The sequence below is a fragment of the Lonchura striata genome, chromosome Z (genome assembly GCF_050655825.1).
Source record: "Lonchura striata isolate lonStrDom1 chromosome Z, ASM5065582v1, whole genome shotgun sequence".
Classification (NCBI taxonomy): Eukaryota; Metazoa; Chordata; class Aves; order Passeriformes; family Estrildidae; genus Lonchura; species Lonchura striata.
Genome location: NC_140740.1, coordinates 59,938,879 through 59,957,842, shown reverse-complemented (window position 1 = coordinate 59,957,842; position 18,964 = coordinate 59,938,879). Strand labels below are relative to the sequence as shown.

At 42.4% G+C, this 18,964-nt stretch overlaps 1 long non-coding RNA gene across 1 annotated transcript; it reads left to right on the top strand.

Moving 5' to 3' along the window:
• Positions 1-133: 133 nt before the first annotated feature.
• LOC146763855 (uncharacterized) lies at positions 134-18,648 on the top strand. Its single transcript, XR_014951598.1, has 2 exons — positions 134-314; positions 15,170-18,648. It is a non-coding gene; the product is annotated as an uncharacterized LOC146763855 (long non-coding RNA).
• Positions 18,649-18,964: the final 316 nt, after the last annotated feature.

The following is an 18,964-nucleotide window of genomic DNA, read 5'->3' as shown; positions in this document are numbered from 1 at the left end:
GGCCGGGCCAGGCCGGGCGGAGCCAACGGTGCGGAGGGCGGGCCCGGAGCGGCGGAGCGCGGCGGGGCTGGGTGCGCCCGGCCGGGGGGCTGCCTCCGCCGCAGACGGAGGCTGGAGGCGGGGGAAAGCGCCGTGTCCCGCGGCTGTCCCGCGGCTGTCCCGCGGCTGTCCCGCGTCCCGCCGGGCTCCGAGGCGCCCGGACGGCCCCGCGCGGAGAGGGCAGCGGGGTCTGCCGGAGCCCGAGATCTGCTGGGATCGACTCGGCGTGGGCACAGCGAGCCACGCTCCGCTCCCGGGCGATGTCACGGGTTTAAGTAAGAGCAGCTATTTTACATTATATAAGAGTTTTCTGCGCCTCTCACTTCCTCTAAAACGGAGCTACCGGCAGTTTATGGCAGCAATTTTGCCGTCTTCGCACCATTTTGCCCAAGACTACAGATGCCTAGTTGTGATCTTGCAGCAAACAGAAATCCCTTTGAGTGTTTCAAACTGGCATCGACACTGGGATTTGTGACCAAACTTCCAGTCACTGAAACCAAAGAACATGACAAAAGTTAGGCATCTGAAAGCTTTTACAAATCTTCCTGGACAACCCCTTCATATTTTAGAACCTAAATGGCTTTTAAACTCAGTTATTGTGTCAATTTTTAAAATATTGTTTAGATGTTATTTCGAAAAAAATTTCTCCTTTTTTTTCTTTCATGAGAACATAGATTCGTAATTAATGTGCTAATGCTATATATAATAGTATAAACCCGGGCCTTATTTCCTTATTCCTGGACCCCTGATTAATCCAATTGTGAAATCAAAACAGGCTAAGAGGTCTTATAATGAAGAAAGTCCCACAGCATCACTCTAGAATAGCTATCTTCTCCATTTCACAGAAAGACAAATGTGAGCACAGACCAGTTGCTGATGTGCTCTAATTAAAACAGTATATAGTTGATGAAAATAGGAACTAGAATGCAAATCTCCAGTTTTTCAGATTTCTAATATTTGATCCATTTATCCAGTATGCCCAGATGGTAAATAAAATTATTATTATTATTATTGTTGTTGTTGTTGTTGTTATTATGGTCATCAGATTACTAGTGGAAGGAAAAACAGTAATACACAATTCTCCAAGTCCCAGTCATTCACTGTTTAGAGCAAGCTTTTGATGCTGGATATTAGGTTGTAACAATACTGATAGCTCTTTGTGGTTTCTAATCAGCCTTTAGAGCAGACCTTTAGAAGTTAATTTATTGTGAAAGAGAATAATAAGAGTCACTAGGAACAGAATTTGACCCAGAAATTTGCCCATACCAATACTTAATAATAAGGAGATATGAAATATACACACACATGCAAAAACTGATTTTGACTGAATGAATTATGCACATATACTGCTCCAAACCTAGCTAAATAACTTTAACTAAATTAAGTGAAAAGAGTTCTTCCTTGGTACTCCACATTCTGCACATAAGTTGTTATATCTCCAAAACCTGGACTTATTCATAATTCTTGAGTCCTTGATTATAAAGCTAAACCTTTTTCTGTCAGAATCTGCCTCTGGTGTCATTCTCATAGCAGAACAACTTGCTTAATTTCCTACCTGTTCTTCAAAATGTATAAGAAAATTGCCAGGTGGTGAAAAGCAACACTGCAGGTCTCTGTCATTTCTTTCTCTTGCTGCCAGAGATGAGACTGGAAAAAAATAGAGCTTAGCCAAAGCACTTCTACACTTCAGTTATTATCAGCTGCCAGAACAGCCCCTGTAATCTGGGGGCAGCAAGGAATACATTAGAGTAGTCACTGAACTGCTCTAATTTATGCCATAAATTGAAATCTAAGAAGGCACTCAAAATTTATTATATCACCCCAGAGTTACAAAGACAAGTGACAGTATTGTTCTGCTCTGGCCTCTAGTCTATGTTAGATCACGTGCTATGCTAACATTATCTTACAGGAACAGAAGAGGGATGCTATGTTGCCTATAGTAGCTAAAAGGGAGTTAAAGCTAAAAGCAGCAAAGATAGAAGCTTACATCATTTTCCATCCTGGGAAAAGCACTGTTGCTTGCACTTCCCCATGACAAATCAGTGAGATACTTTGTAGCAAAACACTGAATATCTGGCATGACTTGAGAAGCTCATTTTGAAAACATTTGTTGAAAAGTCCAGATTTAATGAGCTTTGAGCACCTCCTGTCATACATTGGACTCATTTGGTGGAGAACATGGAGAGAGAAGGGTGTAGAATGGTCAGATGTCAGCTATTAGAGGTGGCTGGCTCAGTTTTGTATACACTCACCCATTAACACAATTTTTTCTGCCAGTATATTTTCAAGCAGCCATTCCCTGGTCTGCTCAATATTCCCGTTCTGTCCTCCCCCCAGTACACACAGCAGTCACCCTGTCTGTGCAGTTACAGCTGTTCAAGATGTGCACTATTCACTGCTGTCATGTCAGTTAGCTTAAAACAAAATACAGGAAAATAAACAAAATTTATCTCAAAACTCCCTGATTCTGTACCTGTTTGTTAATGCTTGAGAAATTCTTACACTGTGTGATCTTGAAGGACTGAAAGAATGACAGGCTAATGGATTTGGCACAAGATACCAAGGTATACGGAAAACACTGGAAAAAGATACAAAGATGTATAGAAAAAAAATTGTCAGCAAATAATAGCTGTACATGAGACAGCAAGAAAAGTCAAATAGGAAGATAATGATTTGCTTTGTAATTGGCACTTCAAGCTAAATATCAAGATCTTTACCAAGAAATTATAGTGGGGAGTCAAAGGAGTAGGTTTATTGTAAAAATGACTGGCAAAAAAAGTAAATATTGCAGCAGTGTATTGAATAAACCAGAGAAGTCAGAGAGAAAGACTGTGAAGCTCATGAAAAATTTTTAAAAGGTGCAAAAATGGTTTCAGGAGGGTAAACATCTGTCCCACATTACAGCTTTAATGAGTCACATACAAAAAGTAAAGCTTTATAGTGGCTACTGACATCAGTTGTCTTCAAATCATTGCTTTTTTGATCTAGGTAATGTTCCATCAAATTCTTTTTTATACTGCCTAGAATAGTCTTCTTCCTCTTTGATTCTGAATATTTAGGCAAAAGTCTACCTCTGGTAAGAAACAGTTTTCAAAATACACTGACAGTGGGGTTAGCAGCTGAGAAAATCCCTAGGCAAAACTGACTGATGTGGCAAATGCAAGGCTCTCCAAATAAGACAGTTACACTATCAGCACTGTGCTGTGCTGATAGCACTGTGCTTCCCTTTCTGCGTAATAAATGTGCATTAAACCTGACCTGGAAGAACCACTTCTCTGGATGAATAAGTCTCTGTACTTACTCAGTTCTTGCCCTCCCCGTTGAGACTGCCAGCAGCATTGCCAATTAGTGCCAATCCTGAATGCAGATTGTAATACGAATAGGCCTTTCAATATTTAATTCTAGACTTTTGCACTGGTGGTATATAAATGTTTCATTAGTGCTCTCCTTCCTTTCTGCCATTTTTTCTCTGCAAAAAAAGCAAAACTGTCTACCTGAAATACTAGGAGAAAAAGGGCAAACAGCAACTTGTACTTTTAAGTGCTCCTCCCAGCTCTAGCTGTAAACTCTGGAATGAGAGTTCTTTTTCTTGGGAATCCTGATTTATTGAGAATGCATGTTACAGGGTCATAAAGACAACACTCAGTTTTTATGTGATGTGGTTTATCACTACATATTCAGTCTCAACCAATATCCAAGATCAGGAATTCAAAAGCTCTCATTTGGTGGTGTTCAACTCACTGGTGTTAATGGCATGAATACTCAACAACACAAACAGCAGTGTGTCTTGGTTCGACAAGACAGGAGTCTGTGAAAGAGGGCAAAGCCTCCTGTGCAATGGAGAACGGCAAACCCCCCTCCCTCTGAATTACCAGGATCTTTAAATTAAAAGGCTCTCAGGCAAAGATATGGGAGTGGGAGTAACAATTCTTTACTAGGAGAAAACTAGACAACAATTTAAAAAAGGCAAATGCAATCGGTACAAACAAAAACCAGTGAAAGAAAAAGTCCAGACCCTGAGGGATGCCAGTATCAGTTCTGCTGGGACAATTGCTTCCCTTGCAATAGTTGATGAGTTGCAGCTGAAGTGGTGATCTTTAGAAGGGTATAGTTTTCCTCTGAAGATCTGGTGGCAGTGGGGCCGGTCTTCCTCTGCGCCGGGGTTGCCTCTGAGCTCCGCTGCCGTCGCCTCCGCGCGCCGGCTGCTTCGCTGCGAGTGCCGCCGAAGAGAGAGCGAGAGAGAGCTGCTTCCCTCGGAGTCCCGCCCAGAGAGCTGCCTCCTCTCCCCAAAAAGCTACCCCTTTAAACAACAATAGAGTGCTTGGCTTCCCCCCTCTGGGTGGGACCCCTCACGGTGTTACATTTACCAGCCCTTCATTGAATCAGTCAATGGTGTATAAACAAACCATTGCCTCTACAGGGCAAACCATTGTCTCTGAGAGAGATAACAAAAACCTGTCCAACCGGTTTTGCCTTCAACAGATGGCAAATGGAATACAAGCTTATCTTACAACCCAGGACATTATCCACCCCTTATTCTATTTCCATCTGCACACCATGAAATCTTACACCCAGTTCTCTCTTAAGACCAAGTTTCCCTGTGGTACACAGCGGGTCTCCCCATCTTCCTGCATTACCCACCAAGTGTAACCAGGTCCTTGAGCAAAGACAATCCCACGAATGGGTTGGTCTTTGCCTGAGGTGGGATTAATCCAAACAGTTTTCCCTAAAATACCTTTCATATGTACTACAGGGACCTTATCTCCATCTACTGCGTGTAAGGGTTCTGACTGAGCAGGGCCAGCTCGATTGACAGACCCCCGGGTGTTGACCATCCAGGTTGCTTTTGCCAGGTTAATTTCCCAGTTTCTAAATGTTCCCCCACCGAGTGCCTTCAGGGCAGTCTTAAGGAGTCCGTTGCACTGTTCAACTTTGCCGGCAGCTGGAGCATGATAGGGAATATGATATATCCATTCGATACCATGTTCTCTGGCCCAGGTGTTGATAAGGCTGTTCTTGAAATGGGTGCCGTTGTCAGACTCAATTCTCTCAGGGGTGCCGTGTCTCCACAGGACTTGCTTTTCCAAGCCTAAGATGGTGTTCCGGGCAGTGGCATGAGGTACAGGGAAAGTCTCCAGCCATCCAGTGGTGGCTTCCACCATGGTCAACACGTAGCACTTGCCTTGGCGTGTCTGGGGCAGTGTGATGTAGTCAATCTGCCAGGCCTCCCCATACTTGTACTTGGACCACCGCCCACCATACCATAGGGGCTTCACTCTCTTGGCCTGTTTGATGGCAGCACACGTCTCACAGTCATGGATAACCTGGGAAACACTGTCCATGGTTAGATCCACCCCTCGGTCTCGTGCCCACTTGTAGGTGGCATCTCTGCCCTGATGACCTGAGGCATCATGAGCCCATCGAGCCAGGAACAACTCCCCCTTATGGTGCCAATCTAAGTCTATCTTTGACACCTCTATTTTTGCTGCCTGATCTACCTGCTCGTTGTTTCGGTGCTCCTCATTAGCCCGACTTTTGGGGACATGGGCATCTACATGACGGACTTTCACCGTCAGCTTTTCCACCCGAGAGGCAATGTCTTTCCATATATCAGCAGCCCAGATTGGCTTTCCTCTACGTTGCCAGTTGGCCTTCCTCCACCTTCCCAGCCAGCCCCACAGAGCATTGGCTACCATCCATGAATCAGTATAAAGGTAGAGCTTTGGCCACTTCTCCCTTTCAGCAATGTCCAGAGCCAGCTGAACGGCCTTGAGTTCGGCGAGTTGGCTCGATCCACCTTCTCCTTCGGTAGCTTGTGCAACTTGGCGTGTGGGGCTCCATACGGCTGCTTTCCACTTCCGGTTCATCCCTACGATGCGACAGGAATCGTCAGTGAAAAGAGCGTAGCAGGTCTCCTCTGCTGGTAGTTGGTTGTATGGTGGAGCTTCTTCAGCCCTTGCCACTTGTACCTGCTCCTCATCATCAGTGAGACCAAAGTTTTCACCTTCTGGCCAGTTCGTAATTATCTCCAAAATCCCAGGGCGATTCAGGTTTCCAATACGGGCGCGTTGAGTGATGAGGGCAATCCATTTGCTCCATGTGGCGTCAGTGGCATGGTGGGTAGTAGGAACCTTTCCTTTAAACATCCACCCCAGCACCGGTAGTCGGGGTGCCAGGAGGAGTTGTGTTTCTGTGCCAATTACCTCCGAGGCGGCTTGAACTCCTTCAAAGGCAGCCAAGATTTCCTTCTCTGTGGGAGTGTAGTTGGCTTCAGACCCTCTGTAACTTCGGCTCCAGAATCCCAGTGGTCGGCCTCGAGTCTCCCCAGGCACTTTCTGCCAAAGGCTCCAAGACAACCCATGGTTCCCGGCTGCAGAGTAGAGCACATTCTTGACCTCTGGTCCCGTCCTGACTGGGCCAAGGGCTACAGCATGAGCGATCTCCTGCTTGATCTGGGTGAAGGCTTGTTGCTGCTCAGGGCCCCAGTGGAAATCATTCTTCTTTCGGGTAACCAGATAAAGAGGGCTCACAATCTGGCTATACTCAGGAATGTGCATTCTCCAGAAACCTATGGCACCCAGGAAAGCTTGTGTTTCCTTTTTGCTGGTTGGTGGGGACATAGCTGTGATCTTGTTGATGACCTCAGTGGGAATCTGGCGCCGTCCATCTTGCCATTTCACTCCCAGGAACTGGATCTCTCGGGCAGGTCCCTTGACTTTGCTCTTCTTGATGGCAAAGCCAGCTTCTAGTAGTATCTGGATGATCCTCTCACCTTTCTCAAACACTTCTGCCGCTGTGCTCCCCCACACAATGATGTCATCAATGTATTGCAGGTGTTCTGGAGCCTCACCCTTTTCTAGTGCAGCCTGGATCAGTCCATGGCAGATGGTGGGGCTGTGTTTCCACCCCTGGGGCAGTCGGTTCCAGGTGTACTGCACGCCCCTCCAGGTGAAAGCGAACTGAGGCCTGCATTCTGCTGCCAGAGGAATGGAGAAAAACGCATTAGCAATATCAATGGTGGCATACCACTTTGCTGCCTTGGACTCCAGCTCGTACTGGAGTTCCAGCATGTCCGGCACAGCAGCGCTCAGCGGTGGAGTCACTTCATTTAAGCCACGATAGTCCACAGTCAATCTCCATTCTTTGTCAGATTTGCGCACAGGCCAGATGGGGCTGTTGAAGGGTGAGTGGGTTTTGCTGACCACCCCTTGGCTCTCCAGCTCCCAAATCATTTTGTGGATGGGGATCACGGCATCTCGATCCGTCCGATACTGCCGGCGGTGCACTGTCGAGGTCGCAATTGGCACGCGTTGTTCTTCCACCCTTAGGAGTCCTACTGCAGAGGGGTTTTCTGACAGTCCAGGCAAGGTGTTCAATTGCTTAATGTCTTCTGCCTCTACAGCGGCTATTCCAAAAGCCCACCTGAGTCCCTTTGGGTCTTTGTAATATCCGTTCCGGAGGAAGTCTATGCCTAGGATACACGGAGCATCTGGGCCAGTCACTATAGGGTGTTTCTTCCACTCCTTCCCAGTCAGGCTCACCTCAGCTTCCACCAGAGTCAATTGTTGTGATCCCCCTGTCACACCAGCAATGGAAACAGGCTCTGCCCCCATATGTCCCGATGGTATCAGAGTACACTGTGCACCAGTATCAACTAAAGCATCATATTTTTGTGGCTCTGATGTGCCAGGCCATCGGATCCACACTGTCCAGAAGATCCGGTTTTCCCGTGCCTCTCCCTGGCTAGAGACAGGGCCCCTCTAACACTGGTTATCATTCCTTCCCTGGGTATGCATATTAGAGGTCCCTTCAAGGGGGTCTGACAGATCGTACCCACAAGCTTGGTCACGGGAGGTTGAGGCTACCTTCACTTTGGTGGAACTCCCCCGGTTAGAGTTTCCCTCCTTGAGTTGACGGACCCGTGCTGCCAGGACAGAAGTGGGTTTCCCATCCCACCTCCCCATGTCTTCCCCATGGTCACGCAGGAAGAACCACAGATTAGCCCTTGGGGTGTACCCTCTCTCTCTAGCTGGGGATTGTTGGGTGCTGATTCTGGGGCCTGTGACTCTCACGGGTGCTGTATTAACCTTCCTTATCTCCTCCCTCATCTCCTCTTTAAACTCCTTAATCACAGCTGAGATATGAGCCTGCATTGGGCCATTAATCATACTCTCATAATTCCTAAGTTTGTTGGCAACAGAACCTATTGTCTCCCGGTGGGTGTCAGCATTGATTGTTGCAATGAAGGTGGCGTATTGAGATGGCCCAAGATTTGCCAGACTCCACAGCATTTGTCCCGTACACCTGACCTTGTCAGGGTCATCATTGTGTCGTCCATCCCTCCCAAAGAGTACCTCCAATACTGCCACTTCCCTCAGCTGTTGGATCCCTTCCTCGAGGGTCTTCCAGCGCATTCTATGATGGTGCTCTTGCATTCTCTCTCTGTGGACAAACCTCTCCCTGACACTCATTAAGAGCCGCTCCCAGAGAGAAAGGGACCCTGGTTCCCTTACAAAAACCTGATTTATACCCGAGTCCTGGGTCAAGGGTCCCAAGTTCCTTGCCTCACCACCGTCCAGCTGCACGCCTATACCCATAAGATCCCAAACCCGGAGTAGCCAGGTAGCATAAGCCTCACGCCCTCGTCGCACAATGTCTTTATGCAGATTGCGAAGACTTTCGTACGTCAGGGACTCGGTGATGATAGCAATCTCTGGGTCCCCTGTGGGTTGTGAGGTTCCTCCATTCCTGTCCCTATCTGCAGGGTGCTCTGCTTTCACCTTAGACTTCCTTGTTTCTACCGGGGCCACTGCTGCTGACCGTGACTGCCCTTGTGGTTCAGCTGGAACCTGGACAGTTGTAACATTAGTGGGTTCCACAGCTGTACTATTAGACTGTCCCTCCTCAAGGCAAAGGGCCGGTTTCTCACCAGCTGGGGAAATGCACTCCTTCAGCATCTCTCGTATCTCCTTAACCAGAACCCTCACCCAATCTGGGCGGTTCATTTCTGAGGTGGGCTGTGGGGCAGGGTCAGGCTCTGGAGCAGCAGCATCTCGAGTCTGTGGTGTAGGTGTGAGGGTAGTTATCCAGGTTAATCTTCCCTTATCTCTGAATGCTAAATATAACAGGACTATCAGCAACACCACCCATTGTATGGTATCATTAGCACTTATAAAGGATCTTAACCCTTTGAGAACTGGTGGAGCAGACCCAAAAAGATGGTTAAAAGGTTGAGAGAAAGTTTGCCCAGGTGCTATTTCCTCGCAGTAGGTACCGTTATTAAAGTAACCCCAAAAACATACAGTTAACGTGTGATAGCTATGAATCCATGTACCTGCCTTCCAGAGGAAATTAAAGATCCATGAATTCCTCACCCAATTAACCCAGAAGCCAAACTTGATAACAGACACCGTAGCCTTAGTCATAGGACCCATTTTTAGATAAGGGTCTGCAAATGGGAAAAGTATAGCTACGATCACATGCCACCCAAACCAAGGTAAACTAGACCACATGGTGATGCTGAAGATGTTTTTACACACAACAAAAAAACCAAATTACTTAAGAACTGTTAATCCTTTTTCCCTCTCAATGCCCTCGAGCCCCACATTGGGCGCCAAATTCTGTCTTGGTTCGACAAGACAGGAGTCTGTGAAAGAGGGCAAAGCCTCCTGTGCAATGGAGAACGGCAAACCCCCCTCCCTCTGAATTACCAGGATCTTTAAATTAAAAGGCTCTCAGGCAAAGATATGGGAGTGGGAGTAACAATTCTTTACTAGGAGAAAACTAGACAACAATTTAAAAAAGGCAAATGCAATCGGTACAAACAAAAACCAGTGAAAGAAAAAGTCCAGACCCTGAGGGATGCCAGTATCAGTTCTGCTGGGACAATTGCTTCCCTTGCAATAGTTGATGAGTTGCAGCTGAAGTGGTGATCTTTAGAAGGGTATAGTTTTCCTCTGAAGATCTGGTGGCAGTGGGGCCGGTCTTCCTCTGCGCCGGGGTTGCCTCTGAGCTCCGCTGCCGTCGCCTCCGCGCGCCGGCTGCTTCGCTGCGAGTGCCGCCGAAGAGAGAGCGAGAGAGAGCTGCTTCCCTCGGAGTCCCGCCCAGAGAGCTGCCTCCTCTCCCCAAAAAGCTACCCCTTTAAACAACAATAGAGTGCTTGGCTTCCCCCCTCTGGGTGGGACCCCTCACGGTGTTACATTTACCAGCCCTTCATTGAATCAGTCAATGGTGTATAAACAAACCATTGCCTCTACAGGGCAAACCATTGTCTCTGAGAGAGATAACAAAAACCTGTCCAACCGGTTTTGCCTTCAACAGATGGCAAATGGAATACAAGCTTATCTTACAACCCAGGACACAGTGGTAGGCTGGAAGAGAATAAAAACATGCATAAGGAGAACTCTCATCTCTGGACTGAGACAGGTACCACAAAACATACAGCTTCATTTGGAGATCCCTTCTTTTTATCTCTGAAAATCTCCTTAGATCTTAGGATACTTCAGAGTAAATAGAATCCACTTTGTACCTCCCTAAGATAATCAGTCCTGAGACTATCTTTCTTGCCATTAAAAAGCCTTTTTGACAATGAATATGAGGCACGATTTAATTTCCCTAGCACTTGCAGAGCATGAAACAAGGGCATTTGAACATGCTGATTAGATTCAGATCATCTCAAAAGGCATTAACAAGCTAGTCATGTTACATTGTAAATCCTAGCAACAATAGGCATATGCATGAACAGAAATATTGCATTCAGATCTGTGGAACATGTAATAAAACTGAGAAAAAATTAAAGCATTTCATCTTTTAAATGAATAGTTTACTAGATGTAAAATACCTTTGCCAGGGAAGTAAACACAACTAGTGTAGGTCTCCACCTGCTGCAGGTGCCTTTATCAAGTAGTGTCACCATCTTGACAGCTAGACATTATGGGATCTGGACTAAACAGTGCAATTGCTAAAGACACTTTTCCCAGATTACTGGCCCTTGAAGATCTGCATGAGCACTGCATGAATCACTGTCCCAAGACCTGCAGAAAATCACACTTAGACGAAACCACTGGCAAATGTCTACATTCTGGCATTCATGTTTCTGATACCTTCAGTATAAAAAGAAAAAAAAAATGAAAATAAATGCTGCTCAACACAGTACATATCACAGAGCATTGAGAGGCTGTACAGGAACATGGGGAAACACAACACAGTGAGTGATCCCCTTGTCAGGTCTCCCTCAAGGCGTTTCTTTGTGTTATACCACTATGACTAAACATCAGAAGCCCACCCTCAGTTTCAGGCAGATTCAGGGATGTTGTGAGTCTGTGTGCTGGAAGGGACAAGTATCTTACACTGCTTTAGTCTGACTTCAGACATGGAAGTATACTGCCAGCATGTTGTGTGGAGCTTCTGCTCCTGTCTGCTGGCAGAAGTGCTTAGTTTTTTGATGGATAACCCTTGAGCACGAAACCTTCCATAATTTCTCCCTCACCTTCACAATATCTGTATATCAGGGATATATAGTGACATGCCAGCAGCAGCGAAGAGCAGTAAACATGGCACAGCCCTGTTACCAGCTGGCATACAAGAGGAAGGTTACTCATTCTAAGACCTCTTTCCCCAAATTCTGCTTTATTCAAGTTGAATGCTATGACTCTCATAAAACTGTGGAAAATGGGAAAACTGTAGCTTCTCACATATTAACAAAGATTGTCACTCCTGCTTCAGAGTGCTAGAACTAGAGAAGTAGAAAGATGCTAATTTCCCACTTCATCATGGCAGTATCCTACTGCCCAGTCAAAAGTATTATGAAGATCAGTCTTATGAAGATCAGATGGGCAGGAAGAGATGGTCTAGATTCAGGATGGGAATTGAAGATAACCAAAAATCCAGCTGTAGATATAGTGGGGAGAAGGGACGTGTTCTGGGACTTACACTGTGGTTAAGTTTCCAATCTCATAGTCTGAGAAGCATAGACAGGTGTGGACTGCTAAATGTAATCTAAACTCTGGCTGCATCCTGTGGTGTATTCTAACCATTATTTTTATTATGATATTTTTAACTCCCAAACAATGTTTTAATCTTTAGCTCTACAGGTGTAAATCTAATTCATACCTGCATCTTCAGAAATTATGCATTTTCCAGACTCCATGGGGTATTTGACTTCCCTGGATAAGTTTTAATGCCCTTAAGTCTACACAACATCCTTCCATAAATGTTAAGGATGTGTTTGACAGTGTTATTATGGACTGCAAAGTTTGTGGAAAGCAATCCCTCTCAGCAAGTGTATCAAGAATGTCTTTGAAAAACATGAAAATGGAAAGTGAATATGAGATCCAGTGATTGTCCTGAATTGTCAAACTCTCCAAAGCTCCATGGCAACAGCTGAGGTAAAAGCAGGTTTGAGGCAGCCCACGAGGTTTCTGTAAGCTCTGCCTGCCTTCATCCCAGGCCTCACAGTTCCTAAATAGAGCAGGCACAATGTTTGAGAAGCTGTGATTTTCTCTGAGAAATCAGATATTGTGTGGGAACATTAAAAATTATGCCACAGTACTTAAATGGTATTGTTTGTGCAGACATTCTTATTCATAGAATGAGCAAAAAGAAGTCCTTGCTGTACATGTAAATAGGATTAATATTCACAGTTTTACTCTCTTCTAATCTCTTTCCCATTAAAGTAGAATCATCTCCCAAACTCAGGATGTCATGACTCTTAAGCTCGGTAGACATTACATGCTCAACAAGATGGATACAATTTTTAGCTTAAATACCTCATGTAAAGTAAAATATTCAAAAGCAAATTTTTACTTGCTCTGTCTACCAGAATTAGAAAAAAAAAAAGGCTGTGGGGTTTCTTTTCAAAGTATTGCTTTACCTTTCTTTTTTTTTTAACTTGAAAGATTTTAATAGCAAAAATGACCTCTTTTGCAGCCTACCTTCTATTTTTGAAATAAAATATTATATATGTTATATATAATAAAATATTACATATATTATATGTATACCTGTGTATATTATATATACACAGGAATTTATCCTTTATTCTCTTATTTGTACTTTGTCATTGACTATATTTGTGTCTCACCATGTATCAAAACTCAATTCTTTCTTTCTATGTGGAGTTTAAAGAGGGAAGAAATTCACGTTTTTAACAATCACCACTGTGATGAAAGATTTACATGAGTGGAAGGCCTGCTAAAGGTGACTGAATTCTGTTTACTTTGTCTCTACTAGAAGCTTGCTCCTGTCAAGAGAGATGCATAGCCTTCAGACCTTGCATACTTTTGCGTAGGCTTTATGTATGGCATGAGATAAGGAACAGTAAAAACTCGGTAGATTCTACATCAAAATTTGGCCTTTATTTCATTTGTAGCTTGGTAGGTCAGTTATATATCAACAGTACTATTCTATGTCCATTGGCATACTTTGCTAAAATATTACCCCAACCGTAGGTTTTTCAACTTTTATTGTATGTTGTATTTGTTTGATTAGCAATTTTATCCTAGGACAGCTAGGTCTAAAAATAAATATTTTACAGTAATGTTTTGGGAGCTAAAGTTGACAAATCTATATTCTTAGATTCATTTACTGCCAAAATTTAAGTGTTGTTTATGCCAGTAACTGCCAGTTTAAAATAAAAACTTCACTGACAGGAATGTAGAAAACTCTCAACTTATCCAAAGCTTGCATGTTTAAAATTCAAACATTTCTTATGCTACAGATTAGAAGTAGGGATCAACACTTACAAAAGTAAATGCCTCAAGCCAGATTCCTAAATATGTACAAAGGATCCTTAAAAGCCACTTAAAAATCTGAAACAAGGTAAATTTTATGTAGGAAGCTAATTTGAAGGAGCTAGCAGTGAAAATAATAGACATTGTTGCTCAGCTGGCCTTGGCTTCCTCTCCAAGGGGATTCTTCTAGATTCTGCAAACCCACACAGACTGCCATATGTGTTAAGGAAAGTTTTCTCTCAGGAAAAAATGAGTAAGTCCTTCAAAATGTGGGAAAAAAAGATGATGATTATTATGATAGTAATAATAATAAAAATATATTTTGAAAATTATAAGATCTGTTAAAGTAAGCTAAGATTTTTATGTATTAATGAAATTTCCATAGTTGATTTAATAATTCAGTAGTTTTGGTGTTAACAACACAGATCAAATTTGCACCTCCTCAATGTTATTCTCTGTGTTGAAAGCAACACAGAGAATAAATATTTGGGTTTGTGTTTAAAAATATCATTTTCCTAGCCTCTATATGGTAATAATGTAATAAACTTGAAGTGCTTAAGCGAATTTGTCTTCATTTACTAAGTGTAGAAAGATTATGCTTCTCTAGTGACACTTTCCTCCTTTGTAACTAGTAAGTTTAATAGCAGAAAGACTGATTCACAGACCTCAAAGACATGATGAAAGTATTCAGACCAAAAAATCTCGTAATGTACAGAAAAGCTTCCTGTCCTAATCACTGTCCCAGCCTAAGCTTTGCCAACACAAACATTTAAGAAATGTATCAAAATTAGGGATGTGTATTGTGATACTTTTAGTAGTGGTATTATCATTATCAAAAGAGTCTGCCTGGGCTGCTTGTAACTTTGCAAAATTGCATTCGTTCAGACTGAATTTCTCTATAATAAGAATTTAGCTGAGGTTGTGATCAATCATGTGTGTGGGTTTTTTGTTGCCATTGTTAGGCTATTTTATTTTGGGGGTGGGTGGATTTGTATTTATTGAATTTTCAACCAAAACAATTTGGCCATTTCAAAAAATACATCAAAAGAAATGCCTTGTCTAGTCACACTTAAAATTCTCACAGTGATTCAATACAAAGCTCATGTGTTTTTATCCTTCAGAATAAGAGACAGCTTTTGGTGGGAGAAACACCTCTTTGTCAGGAATGTGATTTTACCATCCTTATGAGAATGCAGCCTAATTTCATCACAGAAAATACCTTAGTTCATAGAATAAAAATATTTTTGTGTATAACAACAAAAAAAATAATTTACAGTTTTTCTGAAATGAGCCTGATATTCAATCATGTATGAAAGAATCACAAAGCCTGAGAGAGGATTTAAAAGACACTGGTGAAAATATTTAAATGCTGAAAATGTTGTGGGTTGTCTTTCCTCTAGGTTTATCGCCTTTGCTACTGAGAACATCTAGTATAGGGTGTGAAGATTCAAACTGGAGGGAAGTCAAAGAAGCCCATATTACAGGAAGAATGGAAATTATAAACACCAGAGACTGGAAGAAGAGCTGAGAATTATTTGGAGCAAGAATGTGGAAATGTAACAAATGCGATTAGTATGTGCAGAAAATGTTGAGCAGAGAAGAGTAGGATCTCAGCAGAGAGAGAGCCAAAACTGCTACAGGCCATAGGAAACAGGGATTTGTGATGCCTTGGCCATCAGCTTCCCAGGCACCGCAGGTGACTCAAGTCTCTGTTCATGATTCTATCAAACAACTGGGGTGAAACCTTACAACTGGGTTGAGACCAAACAGCTGTAGAGGTCAAATCCTTTATGAAAGGAGTGGTGCATCTCTTCCCTGGTGTTGGGTCACTCACATTAGGATGTTCTTGTTTATGGTGTGTTGGCCCTATCTGGCTGCCAGCCTCACCAATAGCTCCTGGCCACTCCCTCCCTACAGCAGGACGTGGGCAGATTTGCAAGAACATGAGTGACGAAGCTTGTGGGTGTAGATACAGGCAGGGAGATGCTTTGCCAATTGCCTTCACAGGCAAAATAGACCCAACTTTGGGTAATTGAACAATTTATTGCCAGTTAATGTTTTGAATTCTTGATTTGGGAATGGGGAAGCAGAGATGGAAGAAGCAAGTGCTAGAACACCTTTCCCCGTCCACTGGTCTTGACATCCATCTGCCTTTTCTCACTCTTTTTCTCCCCATGCACTCCTGCCCAGATGGTGGTGTCTCCCCTTTTGTCCATACCTGCTTCTTGAGGGGATGGGAATGGTGGGCTGGATCCAGCAGTGTAGAGCAATGTTGCTGCACAGGAGAACATCCCAGACTTCAGCAATCCACAGGCCAAGGTCTCCCTGGCAGCCTCAGTGTGCCCCTGGTTTGAGGTGATGCTTGAGGATGCAGTGAATATCTTGCCTGGACTTGCCTGAGGAGGAAAGAGGGGATGGTGCAGGCACCTCTGCAAATTGTGGAAGAAGCTGGAAGAGGTGCTGTGAAGCACTGTGCTGGAGGGCAGGGAACAATGGAGATTGAGCCTGGCCACAGCTGTGATGGTATGGAGAGAACAGGACAGCATCCTCCTGCAGCAGATAGAATACAAACATTCTGCTTTGTGTTCCTTTACTGCTTTGTGTTGCTTAATAAAAACCTGTACTTTGCTTTATCACTCTCCTGTACTACACAAAGGTATCACAGAATCATTGAATCATAGAATGTATGGATTGGAAGGAACGATCATCTAGTCCCAACCACCACAGGCAAGGGCACCTCCTGTGAGAGAGACCAGGTTGCTCAAAGTTCCATCCAACCTGGCCTTGAACACTGCAATTGATAGGATATTCACAAGGTCATTGGGCAACCTACTCCAGTATGTTACCACACTCGGAGTAAAAGATTTTTTCGTAATATCTAGCCTAAATATCCCCTATTTCAGTCTGAATTCAGGTATTTCAAAACCATTTAAATACAACTTTATAAAGATGTTTGGAAACAAAATAATTTCTAAATCAAAGGCCAGGAGAAGTATTTTCCCTTGTATTTATTTTCCCTTGTATTTTTTTCTCAGAGACCAAACTAAATTTCAATCAAAACTGTTTAAAAGAAATTCAATCATAAAAATACGTTAGAAACTTTTAAATAGCCCTTCACCCTTTGGAAAATTGGCCCATTGCATCTTCAGCCAAGCTCACCCACTCAGTGTGTCTCCAACAGTTGAAACTTCTGTTTACCTTGAATAAAGATAAAACCTACTGCAGTCACAGGACTGTTGTCATAAAAAAATCATATACCAAAGACTCTTGCATTACAATAAAAAAGTCACAGAAACGAGCAGGTAAAAATTAATAATTCTATGTTCATCATAGAGACTAAGGTTATGAATTATGTCAGTTCTGAAGTTGCCCATGAAGCAAGGGAATTAGAGAAATATTATTATTATGGACATATAACTTATAACACAACATTGCTTTTTGGTGCAATAAGGAATCTGATTGTGTACAATTACCCAGGAAGCCTTGATTATGGTCCATTCAATACAATACTTTCAATATTGCAGATATACAACACAAAAAAGTCTGAAATAAACTCATGAGATGCTAAGGTGAGTAAACTGTCTTAGCCATTCCTTAAAATGAAACAAAAAAACCCCAATTCTTTCCAATAATGTAATCAACAATTGAGCAAAAAGAGGTTCAGTGACTTCTTAAATAACAGTTTTAAAGGCTCCTTCAACAGCCACACTTTGTTCATTCAAAAATAATGTTTTCAAGTTTTCAAAACCATTTATAGCCATTTTGATGTGTTACATTTTTTACTGTCATTGAAATGCATTTACAGTGATAATTAGAAATTACGGCAAATATAGGGGAACTTTATAAGGATATTCAATCACTCTAACACAGCTCTAGGTCCTGATGGATTTAGTAATGACTTTTAAAATGAAATTACAGACAAATCAAGTTATTAAATACTTCATCGAGTAAAAAAAAAAAAAAATTAAATTTGTCAGTTACATAAAAGCTAAAGAAGTCTTAGAAAGGATAATATGTACATATCTTTCCACCCTAGATCGTGTTAATTTGTTGAATGAAAAATTTATCCAAAGCACATAAGCTATTTTTCAGTTCATCTGTTATGGTAGGATTTAGGGAGTTAAAGATAATAAGGTCTCTTATCCCTGCAGCATTTTATTCTGACTCCAGGAGGGTTGAAGTCATAATCCTGTTCCATGGGGAAATTATTCTGCTATTAACTCACCATTATATTTTAAATAGCAGGTTAATGCAAACACACTGTAGTTGTGTAAAACTAAAGCATAATTCATTAAATGAGTACAAATTTTATTTAAAACAACTTATGTAAAGTAATCCTTGAACTTTTCTACCATGTAGAAAACAGAGGTCAGAATGTTTATTGGAGACCAGAGGGATAGTAGCAATAGTGAGTGTTGGCCCTTTGCTGACTGTGTGATTTCACCAGGATCTCAGGCTGGCCAGCTGTGATTGTGCACCTCTGTTCCTCTGAGGAGTCCCCATGCAAGCATAAGAAAGTGAGTTACACATGTAGGTGTGCCTGCTGTGACAGACTTTGTCATTCATGTAACATCAGCTACTGAAAGATCGTAGAAATATTTGTGCATGTCTATTAAAAGAAAAAAGAAAACCACTCTTGATGCAACTTGATGCATAATCAGTCTTTTTATATATAAAATAATTACTTTGAGTGTTATTTAATTTCTAAGATGTTAATATGTTGCATGATAAATAATGTAGAGACTGTTCTGCAAATGAATGATTTTTTTATTGCAACAGTTCTGTTAAACAAGTTTTTTAATTTACAAATGTTCTTTTCTTAGTCATAGTATTTATCCAGATCTGTGGTTGGATAGATATACTAAAATATGCACAATCACTACTTGTCTAACTTGAAATAATTGTTTCATTTTGATTTGCCAAACTGTTTTTGCCATGTGAATGAGCCAGTGCTATATGTAAAACATGTAAATAGAATCAAGAGATCTAAGCTTATAGGCTGACCTTTCTTTCTGTTCTATGGAGAATATGTACATTTGAATAGTAAAATTCAGCTCTGAATACTGTAAAATTTTATATATTAGACCAGAGATTTTAATGTAATGTCATACCATATTAATATATAGCATGATTTGAAAACACAAATCTCAAACAAATTATTACTTAGTCTTCCACAAAAGTTTCTTCATTTAAGA